The sequence below is a fragment of the Schistocerca americana genome, unplaced genomic scaffold (genome assembly GCF_021461395.2).
Source record: "Schistocerca americana isolate TAMUIC-IGC-003095 unplaced genomic scaffold, iqSchAmer2.1 HiC_scaffold_47, whole genome shotgun sequence".
Taxonomy (NCBI): domain Eukaryota; kingdom Metazoa; phylum Arthropoda; class Insecta; order Orthoptera; family Acrididae; genus Schistocerca; species Schistocerca americana.
This window is the reverse complement of record NW_025726203.1, coordinates 695,001-705,000: the sequence shown is the minus strand read 5'-3', so window position 1 is coordinate 705,000 and position 10,000 is coordinate 695,001.

Here is a 10,000-nt window from a genome sequence, read left to right as displayed (position 1 = left end):
ACCACAGCGTAGGCTAAGTGCTTCGCCATGCAAATGCCAATGAACAACTGCAAATGCCAATGAACAACTGCAAAGGGCATTGAGCATGTACGTCCTGCTGCCATCCACATTACAGTGTATAGCTGCAAGGTGTTTAACATGAAGCGATACACTGGGGACCGGGCAGTGCGAGTAGCAAACTATATTGCGGGGGTTGCAGTTAGGCAACACTACACTAATTTAACGCGTCGTATGACAATTACAGAGCAGGTTAAGGCCCAACGTGTGTTGGGTTAAGGCCCAACGTGTGTTGGGTTAAGGCCCAACGTGTGTTGGGTTAAGGCCCAACGTGTGTTGGGTTAAGGCCCAACGTGTGTTGGGTTAAGGCCCAACGTGTGTTGGGTTAAGGCCCAACGTGTGTTGGGTTAAGGCCCAACGTGTGTTGGGTTAAGGCCCAACGTGTGTTGGGTTAAGGCCCAACGTGTGTTGGGTTAAGGCCCAACGTGTGTTGGGTTAAGGCCCAACGTGTGTTGGGTTAAGGCCCAACGTGTGTTGGGTTAAGGCCCAACGTGTGTTGGGTTAAGGCCCAACGTGTGTTGGGTTAAGGCCCAACGTGTGTTGGGTTAAGGCCCAACGTGTGTTACGTTACGGCGCAACGTGGGTTACGTTACGGCGCAACGTGGGTTGCGTTACGGCGCAACGTGGGTTACGTTACGGCGCAACGTAGGTTACGTTAAGGCGCAACGTAGGTTACGTTAAGGCGCAACGTAGGTTACGTTAAGGCGCAACGTAGGTTACGTTAAGGCGCAACGTAGGTTACGTTAAGGCGCAACGTAGGTTACATTAAGGCGCAATATAGGTTACATTAAGGCGCAATATAGGTTACATTAAGGCGCAATATAGGTTACGTTAAGGCGCAATATAGGTTACGTTAAGGCGCAATATAGGTTACGTTAAGGCGCAATATAGGTTACGTTAAGGCGCAATATAGGTTACGTTAAGGCGCAATATAGGTTACGTTAAGGCGCAATATAGGTTACGTTAAGGCGCAATATAGGTTACGTTAAGGCGCAATATAGGTTACGTTAAGGCGCAATATAGGTTACGTTAAGGCGCAATATAGGTTAGGTTAAGGCGCAATATAGGTTACGTTAAGGCGCAATATAGGTTACGTTAAGGCGCAATATAGGTTACGTTAAGGCGCAATATAGGTTACGTTAAGGCGCAATATAGGTTACGTTAAGGCGCAATATAGGTTAGGTTAAGGCGCAATATAGGTTAGGTTAAGGCGCAATATAGGTTAGGTTAAGGCGCAATATAGGTTACGTTAAGGCGCAATATAGGTTAGGTTAAGGCGCAATATAGGTTAGGTTAAGGCGCAATATAGGTTAGGTTAAGGCGCAATATAGGTTAGGTTAAGGCGCAATATAGGTTAGGTTAAGGCGCAATATAGGTTAGGTTAAGGCGCAATATAGGTTACGTTAAGGCGCAATATAGGTTACGTTAAGGCGCAATATAGGTTAGGTTAAGGCGCAATATAGGTTACGTTAAGGCGCAATACAGGTTACGTTAAGGCGCCATACAGGTTAGGTTAAGGCGCCATACAGGTTAGGTTAAGGCGCAATACAGGTTAGGTTAAGGCGCAATACAGGTTAGGTTAAGGCGCAATACAGGTTAGGTTAAGGCGCAATACAGGTTAGGTTAAGGCGCAATACAGGTTAGGTTAAGGCGCAATACAGGTTAGGTTAAGGCGCAATACAGGTTAGGTTAAGGCGCAATACAGGTTAGGTTAAGGCGCAATACAGGTTAGGATAAGGCGCAATACAGGTTAGGTTAAGGCGCAATACAGGTTAGGTTAAGGCGCAATACAGGTTAGGTTAAGGCGCAATACAGGTTAGGTTAAGGCGCAATACAGGTTAGGTTAAGGCGCAATACAGGTTAGGTTAAGGCGCAATACAGGTTAGGTTAAGGCGCAATACAGGTTAGGTTAAGGCGCAATACAGGTTAGGTTAAGGCGCAATACAGGTTAGGTTAAGGCGCAATACAGGTTAGGTTAAGGCGCAATACAGGTTAGGTTAAGGCGCAATACAGGTTAGGTTAAGGCGCAATACAGGTTAGGTTAAGGCGCAATACAGGTTAGGTTAAGGTACGACATAGGTTAGGTTAAGGTACGACATAGGTTAGGTTAAGGTACGACATAGGTTAGGTTAAGGTACGACATAGGTTAGGTTAAGGTACGACATAGGTTAGGTTACGGTACGACATAGGTTAGGTTACGGTACGACATAGGTTAGGTTACGGTACGACATAGGTTAGGTTACGGTACGACATAGGTTAGGTTACGGTACGACATAGGTTAGGTTACGGTACGACATAGGTTAGGTTACGGTACGACATAGGTTAGGTTACGGTACGACATAGGTTAGGTTACGGTACGACATAGGTTAGGTTACGGTACGACATAGGTTAGGTTACGGTACGACATAGGTTAGGTTACGGTACGACATAGGTTAGGTTACGGTACGACATAGGTTAGGTTACGGTACGACATAGGTTAGGTTACGGTACGACATAGGTTAGGTTACGGTACGACATAGGTTAGGTTACGGTACGACATAGGTTAGGTTACGGTACGACATAGGTTAGGTTACGGTACGACATAGGTTAGGTTACGGTACGACATAGGTTAGGTTACGGTACGACATAGGTTAGGTTACGGTACGACATAGGTTAGGTTACGGTACGATATAGGTTAGGTTACGGTACGACATAGGTTAGGTTACGGTACGACATAGGTTAGGTTACGGTACGACATAGGTTAGGTTACGGTACGATATAGGTTAGGTTACGGTACGATATAGGTTAGGTTACGGTACGATATAGGTTAGGTTACGGTACGATATAGGTTAGGTTACGGTACGATATAGGTTAGGTTACGGTACGATATAGGTTAGGTTACGGTACGATATAGGTTAGGTTACGGTACGATATAGGTTAGGTTACGGTACGATATAGGTTAGGTTACGGTACGATATAGGTTAGGTTACGGTACGATATAGGTTAGGTTAAGGTACACATTGTTGTAAGGAAAGGTTTAATGGGGGGCGGGGCGGCCGGTTTGTTGATTGTGATTATAGTAAGTGGATGCCTGCGGCATCATCTGATTTGCCACGTCAGGATGCACCTTTGGCTCATGACAGGCGGCGCTCTCATTCCATGCTTGTGGCAGACCTGTGTCTTTCATTCCTGCCATTGTTTGTGTGCTGTGAGAGGAGGCAGTATTGTGATGTTGGGTGCACCCCTGTGTAGGACATGTGTGGGTGTTGGTGGCTTGGCTGAGCAATGGTGGTTGTCGGGTGGGTGGGATATTCTGTTTTCTGAGTGGACCTCCCAGTCTGGTTATGACAGTGTGGATTGTCTAATGTGGCGGAGAGGATGCACTGGGTGTTGTTCCATGCTGGTGCTTACATATTGTCTGTGTGCGTGTTACAGGCAGAGAGTAGTGCGTGATAAGGGTGTGTGGCTGACGTGTGGTTGTGATTGTGAGCAGAGTCTTTCAGCATGTATACGGACAGTTGTATACATTATCTGTATTCTGATGGCTCTATCTATTACTAATCAGCGCCGTGTATACGTTTAATCCGGTTCCAGTCGAAACTGTTGTATCTCTGTACATTAGTGACACGGCGAGCCCGCTATGTAGTTACTCGTCTCGGCAGCTTCCACCGGTGTATGGCAAATGATTATAAGGAATCAGTCTAGTCGTCAATACCGATGGTGTGACGTCACATGTCTGGGGTGGGGGACGCTGCGCCCTTCCGGTGGGTCATGGCCTAGAAAGACTCTTCCCACGCAGGGGGGCGTGGACTGTCATTGACTCTTCCGAGTAATATACTTGCCGTACGTTTTTGCGACTGCGAGTGCAACGCTCACCGGTACCGACATGGATGGAGCGCCTCCTAGCTGACCGCTCAGCATCGGCATTCGTACAGAGAGCAACGCGATCGCGTCTCTAGCTCGTAACTGGTACAGCTCGCAGCTCATGTATAGGGACATTTTTTTTTTTTTTTTTTTTTTTTTTTTTTTTTTTTTTTTTTTTTTTTTTACATTTATTGTTAACTTACATTTACCCACTATCTAGTTAACCTAAGTGGGTAGTGATAACTAAACAATTCTACGTTATTACATTTACAGTGATTTACATAACTGTTAGTTCTACTGTAATTAACAATTGTTACTTCTTCCGGCCACTTAGCCGCTCCGGGATACCAGGAGCGTTTCCGTCCCTACCACGAGGAGGTGGGCCGGCTTCTACTACCTAGAAACCACTGCATTTATTTACATTTATTTTTTTACATCCCTCCACCACCCTTTATTCTACGATTCTACATGAAAAGAAAATAACTACTCTACTACAATTACAAAAAATGAAACGCGCTCTTCTGCGCTAATTAACAGCAAACAAATAATTATTGTACGTGCATGGAATTATTTACAAGGTCTTATTTGGTTTTTTTTTTTTTTTTTTTTTTTTTTTTTTTTTTTTTTTTTTTTTTTTTTTTTTTTTTTTTATAGTCTAGTCGGTAGTTTTATTTATTATTGGTTTGACGTTCGGACAAGCGAGAAGGCGGAACACACGCTTGGTACCACCCCAAGGCATCCCTCTCATCTATGTTTCCATAGATTGGGGAGCCTTCCCTTCTTCGTCCATCTTGCCCTCTTCGCTGTCCGCAATATTTCTTTCTGCCCCGTAGGAGCAAGGCGGACAGAGGTCGCCCGTCCATAGTGGCATGGACATCCACATCACTATGGCCTGCGACCCTCCCTTCCTAAGTCTTCTCTTGGTTTTTGTCTATAATTTGATGCACATTACTCCTCAGACTTGGCTGAGGAGTACAGCTTTTCTCTCTTCTAATCTACGTCGTTGCGCACAAATATCAGTTTTGCAAATTTTGAAACCTGATCGACTAGTTGTTGGAATACTTTAAATCTTTCTGGGCTTCTAAATATCTCCATGAGCGGTGTGTTCCGCAATTCCCGTCTTGCCTCATTGGCAACTGGATCGAATTCCGGGCATTCCAGAACTACGTGCTCGGGCGTCCCCACAGGAGCGCCACAGACACACTCAGGCGACCGCATACTGCCAATTCTGTGTAAGTATGTTGGATATGGGCCATGCCCGGATAAAAAGTGTACCACTCCAAGTGTTATTGTTAGATGTTTCATCTTAAGCCTCTCGCGGACACTGGGAAAGAAGTCGAAGACCCTTCTCCCAGTGTCTGAGGACTGCCACTGCTCTTGCCAGATATCTGTAATTTTCTCTTTAATCTGCTTGATATTATTCATGTGTTCTCCTATAAGTGCTGTTACTTTTTCGTATTCCCGCTTTTGGATCCAGTGTATAGCTGCATGTTGTCTAATCATTAAATCCAGCGGGTGAAGTCCCATTATTACAAACAAAGCGTCCGTGGGTGTGGTGCTAAAAGCACCAACACACCGCATGATTACATTCCGCTGTATTCGTCTAATGACACGTGCTGGTTTCACCTGAGTGAGCCTGTGCGCCCACGCGCTGGAACCATACCCCACAACTGGTATCAGTATACAATTATTGTACATTTTAGTTGCCCCAGGGGGCAAATGGAAACGTCTTTGAGCAATACTGATCAGTTTGTTGAATATTGTGAGGGATTTGGTAGCCACATGGTCGATGTGCGGAGCATAGCTCCACGCCTCATCCATGAGGACGCCCAAGTATCTTGCAGACCTAGATCTCGCAACTAGTCTATTGTCCAGCCGCACGACTGGATCACGGGCCAGCTTTCCTTTTAAAAGAATGTAATTTGATTTATGTGGTGCAACTTGTAGTTTTGACTTTTGGCACCATTGCATTAAGATCTCAGATGCTTGTACTGTTTTATTCTCTATTTCAGCACGACTATCTCCTTCGACCATGATGAAAAGATCGTCTGCATACGCCACCGCTCCCAGTACCGTGTCGTTCCCATCCAAAGTTGTCAGCAGGGGGTCCATGTTTACATCCCAAAACACGGGGCCACACACAGAGCCCTGCGGGCAGCCCTTTGAGATGTCTTTCAACATCACGGCACCAGGAGCCGTGATTTTCGCAACTCTTTTCCGACAGTAGTCCCTCAGGCAACCGTATAGCGCGCCTGGACACTCCATCTCCCGTAACTGGGAAAAGAGCGCCGGCCACCACAGGTTGTCGAAGGCGCCGGAAATATCCACCATGATGCCCAGGACATATTTCTTCGTGGACAAGTGCACAATACTTGCAACTTTATTTATGGCATCAGATGTAGACTTGCCCTTTCTGAAACCGTATTGCAATTCACTCATACCACGAAGAAGCCTGTGGCTAGACAGTCTAGACATCAGAAGCTTTTCAAAGGTCTTTCCCAAAACGTCAAGTAAACAGATGGGCCTATAGGACTTTACTAATGTAGGGTCCTTATCTTGGCCCTTCTTGATTATGACTACTTCTGCTGTTTTCCAGCATATTGGGAAGCTCCGCAATTCCAAACATCTGTTGTAAATTTTGGCAAGACTTGGTGCCAACTTTTGTACTATGCACTGCAGTACTTCTGCCGGTATACCATCTGGCCCTGGGGCTTTCCGCCTCGCGAAGGATTTTATTGCTTGTACCACCTCCTCTTGCGAGAAGGGGTAGACTTGTAGATTATTATTGTATTCTATTTGGTCTTGCTGACGTATCTCCCTCTGCAGCTCAGTGTCCAGATCAGGTCGGTCGTCCGGTAGGAGCACTCGGAGTAACTCCTCAGCAGTTTGTCTCCAGTCAATTGTCATGTCGTCAGTATCCTCCTTTTTGATTGTGGAGAGCTGCATTGGGGAGTGTATTTTCTCCCTCACGATTTTGTAGGGCATGCCCCAAGGGTCCAGGGTTAGATGTTCCTTTACGAAGTCCTCCCAACTCTGCTGTCTATGTTGATTTAGGGTGTCCTTAAAGACCCTCTTCTGTCTTCTGTATATGGTAAGATGGAATTGTCTTTCTGCTTGGGCAAAAGCCCTTTGATAGTTCCTGCGTGCTCTACGCATAGACTGCCTGAGCCGTGACAGCTCCGGAGTCCATGGCGCAGTCGCTTTCCGAATGAGACGTCTTTTCACTGGTATCGCTACGGCGATAGCCGTCTTTATAGAGGTAGTTAGGGCCTCTACTGCCTCTTCCACGTTAAATTCAATTCCGAGCTCTGGAGGATCGAACTCCGCCTCCAGAAGGCCCCAGTTGGCTCTCCCGTAGTCATAACGCATTGTCCACTCTGCAGGCACCCGGTCCTCCTCCACAGATATTTCAAATTCAATGACATTATGATCACTCGTAGTTATGCCGTCGTATATTTTCCAGTTCAAAATTTTATTTGCAAAGTCCATTGAGGTTAAAGTGATGTCAATAAAAGATGCTGCCCCGGCTCGGCTCCTATAAGTTGGAGGGTTGCCGGGGAGATTCGCAACATTCAAATTGTGTTCCATGATTAAATCTTCTAGTTCAATTCCTCTGTGGTCTTGTACCGGGCTGTGCCAGAGCGGCGATTTCGCATTTGCATCCATTGATATTATCATAGGCTTGTCTTGTAAGGTTCTTATTGCTGTCCGCAATTGTCTCAGGTAAGTGTCAATATCATGTCTATACTGACAATACAGATTCATTAGATACAAACTGTGTCCTTTTAAATTTACTTCTACAACCGTGAGATGTGTAGTACATAATTGAGTAATTACAGTTGTTTTAATTAAATTACTTAATATTATGATTGAGGTCATTGGTTGCTGGCCTGAGGCAATCACCTGTGCGTTGACGGGAAAGCCAGGGACCCTTCCCGAGACGGAGTATGGTTCTTGTATTAAAACAATGTCTACTTTATATTCCTCTGTTAGTCTTCTTAATTCGTGTAAGACTAACTGACTTCTCATTGCATTTACCTGAAACACTCTAAAGTGCATCAGGATACCTTGTATAGAAATGGCTATTTGGCCAAGTTTGGGCAGGATCAAAAGCGATCCTGCCGTACATCATTACCATATCATTATATATCTTCTTTAAGTCAAAAACCCTGCCCCTTCGAACAAAAACTTTCGATACAAGTTCCTCTAATTCTTTGAAATCAAGAGGTATATTTACTGCGGCGAGCTGGATGCAATCAGCATCCTCCAGAGCAGGGAATGTTATCTTTCTTCCTCTGGGATACCCGGTCCTCACCAGCTGCCTAAGAGCCACCGTCAAGATCGCTGGATCTTCTAATCGTGACAGTCTTAATGACTCCTCACATATACCATATGTATTCCCAGGGGGACAATTATTATAAGTCCTTTTTCTCACAGAGGTGTCTACATCTATTGGGTCCATTTTCTCTTTCACCTTGCCACCACCAGTTACTTCTACTTTCAAGGTTTCCAGTTCTACTTGTTCTACAGAGTCCTTTGACAAATTTTCTGTGCCATCACCAGTTACAGTTTTGTCTAAACACAAATTTGTTAGTGATTTATATGTCTTCTCTGCAGTGTGTCCAGCAGCCGAGCCGGTGCCAGACGCCGATATCCTCCCCCTTGAGGCCAGGAAGCCCCCGACCTGGCAGGAGAAGTCCGCCGCCCCGCCCGACCCCGCCGCCGCGACCGAGACCCCCCTCCTGTCGGCCAGAAAGGACCCGACCTGACAGGAGAAGTCTACCATCTCCGGCTGCACGGCAGGAACTGGAACAAAGTAAGAATCGTTACTTACGTCATCTTCATCCAAAGATGATTGTGACCTCCACCTTCTCCATCTTTCTGCATCCCGTGCTACTTTGCTGGGTGACTTACGTTTCTGGACTTTTCGGCTAGTCGCCATAGTCAGTCCTTTGAATCAATCTTTGGAGTAACAACTTGTAGGTCATACACTCCCGTCCTGGGGAGTGACAGATCCTCTTTCTGTACCTACATGGGATGCATACTTCTCGTTTGTCACAAGATTTTTTATCATGGCCATCTTCCCCGCATTTTCCACAAACTGAGTTCTGAAAATTACAGTATTTGGCCACATGGCCATAATCCTGGCATTTTGTACATTTTGCCAGTGCTGTATAGTCTTTAACTGATATCGCTGTGTATCCTATATATAATTTGTTTGTTTTGACTATCAGTTTTCTGAGATCAGGTGCCACCTCTACGGCATGATGCACCGTGGGTCGATCCCGTGGCCCTGTTTTGAATCGTAACTTAAATTTCTCAATAAACTCTTCTTTTGTCATAATTTCCTCAAAATTTTGTTCATATGCACAATTGATGACGTCGTCCTGCGACATGTACGTCGGGACGTCGTACATCATCATTAGTGGTCTTCGTTTCTTTGGTTTCTCACAAACAAAGGAGTCATTTAATTTTTTGTTTGCTAATAGTTTGTCACAGTCCTCAGTTGAGGCTAATTCAACTATTAAAATGTTTTTGGTCGTTCTGACTTGATTAATTTTGATCTTATCTGTTCTTGGATTTATGCTTTTCTCAAACTGCTCTTTGGCCTTCTTAACGTCTTCGCCTTTTTTCGGTTTGACAAAAATTGTTGGTACAGTTTTCTCGATGTTCTGCCTTATAGTCTCTTGAACTGTCTTTTTAGGTTGAGCCGCTGCTGCTACTGCAGCATACGACCTTTGCGGTTTCTGTAATTCATTGCGGAGCCGCTCATTTTCAGCTTTCACTTCCGCGTACTGTCCTTCTAATTTAGCATGGGCAAGAGCCCAATTTGCTATATCCTCTTTCAAAGCCCTAATCTGATCGGCATTTATTTTCCCATGCCGCACACTCCGATCTAATAATCGGAGGAAGGAGGCGTGCCTCTCCATAACTGTCTGATTTAAACTTCTCTCATCAATTGGAGCATCATGCTCCGAAAGCGCCGATTCACTCTCCATTTGTTCTGCCATATTGCCAAGAAGAGTGAAAAAATTTGGGGCCCGTCTGTTACCCCCGACCGGCACCTCTGGCATGGGGGGGGGCTAATGGCAGCTCACCC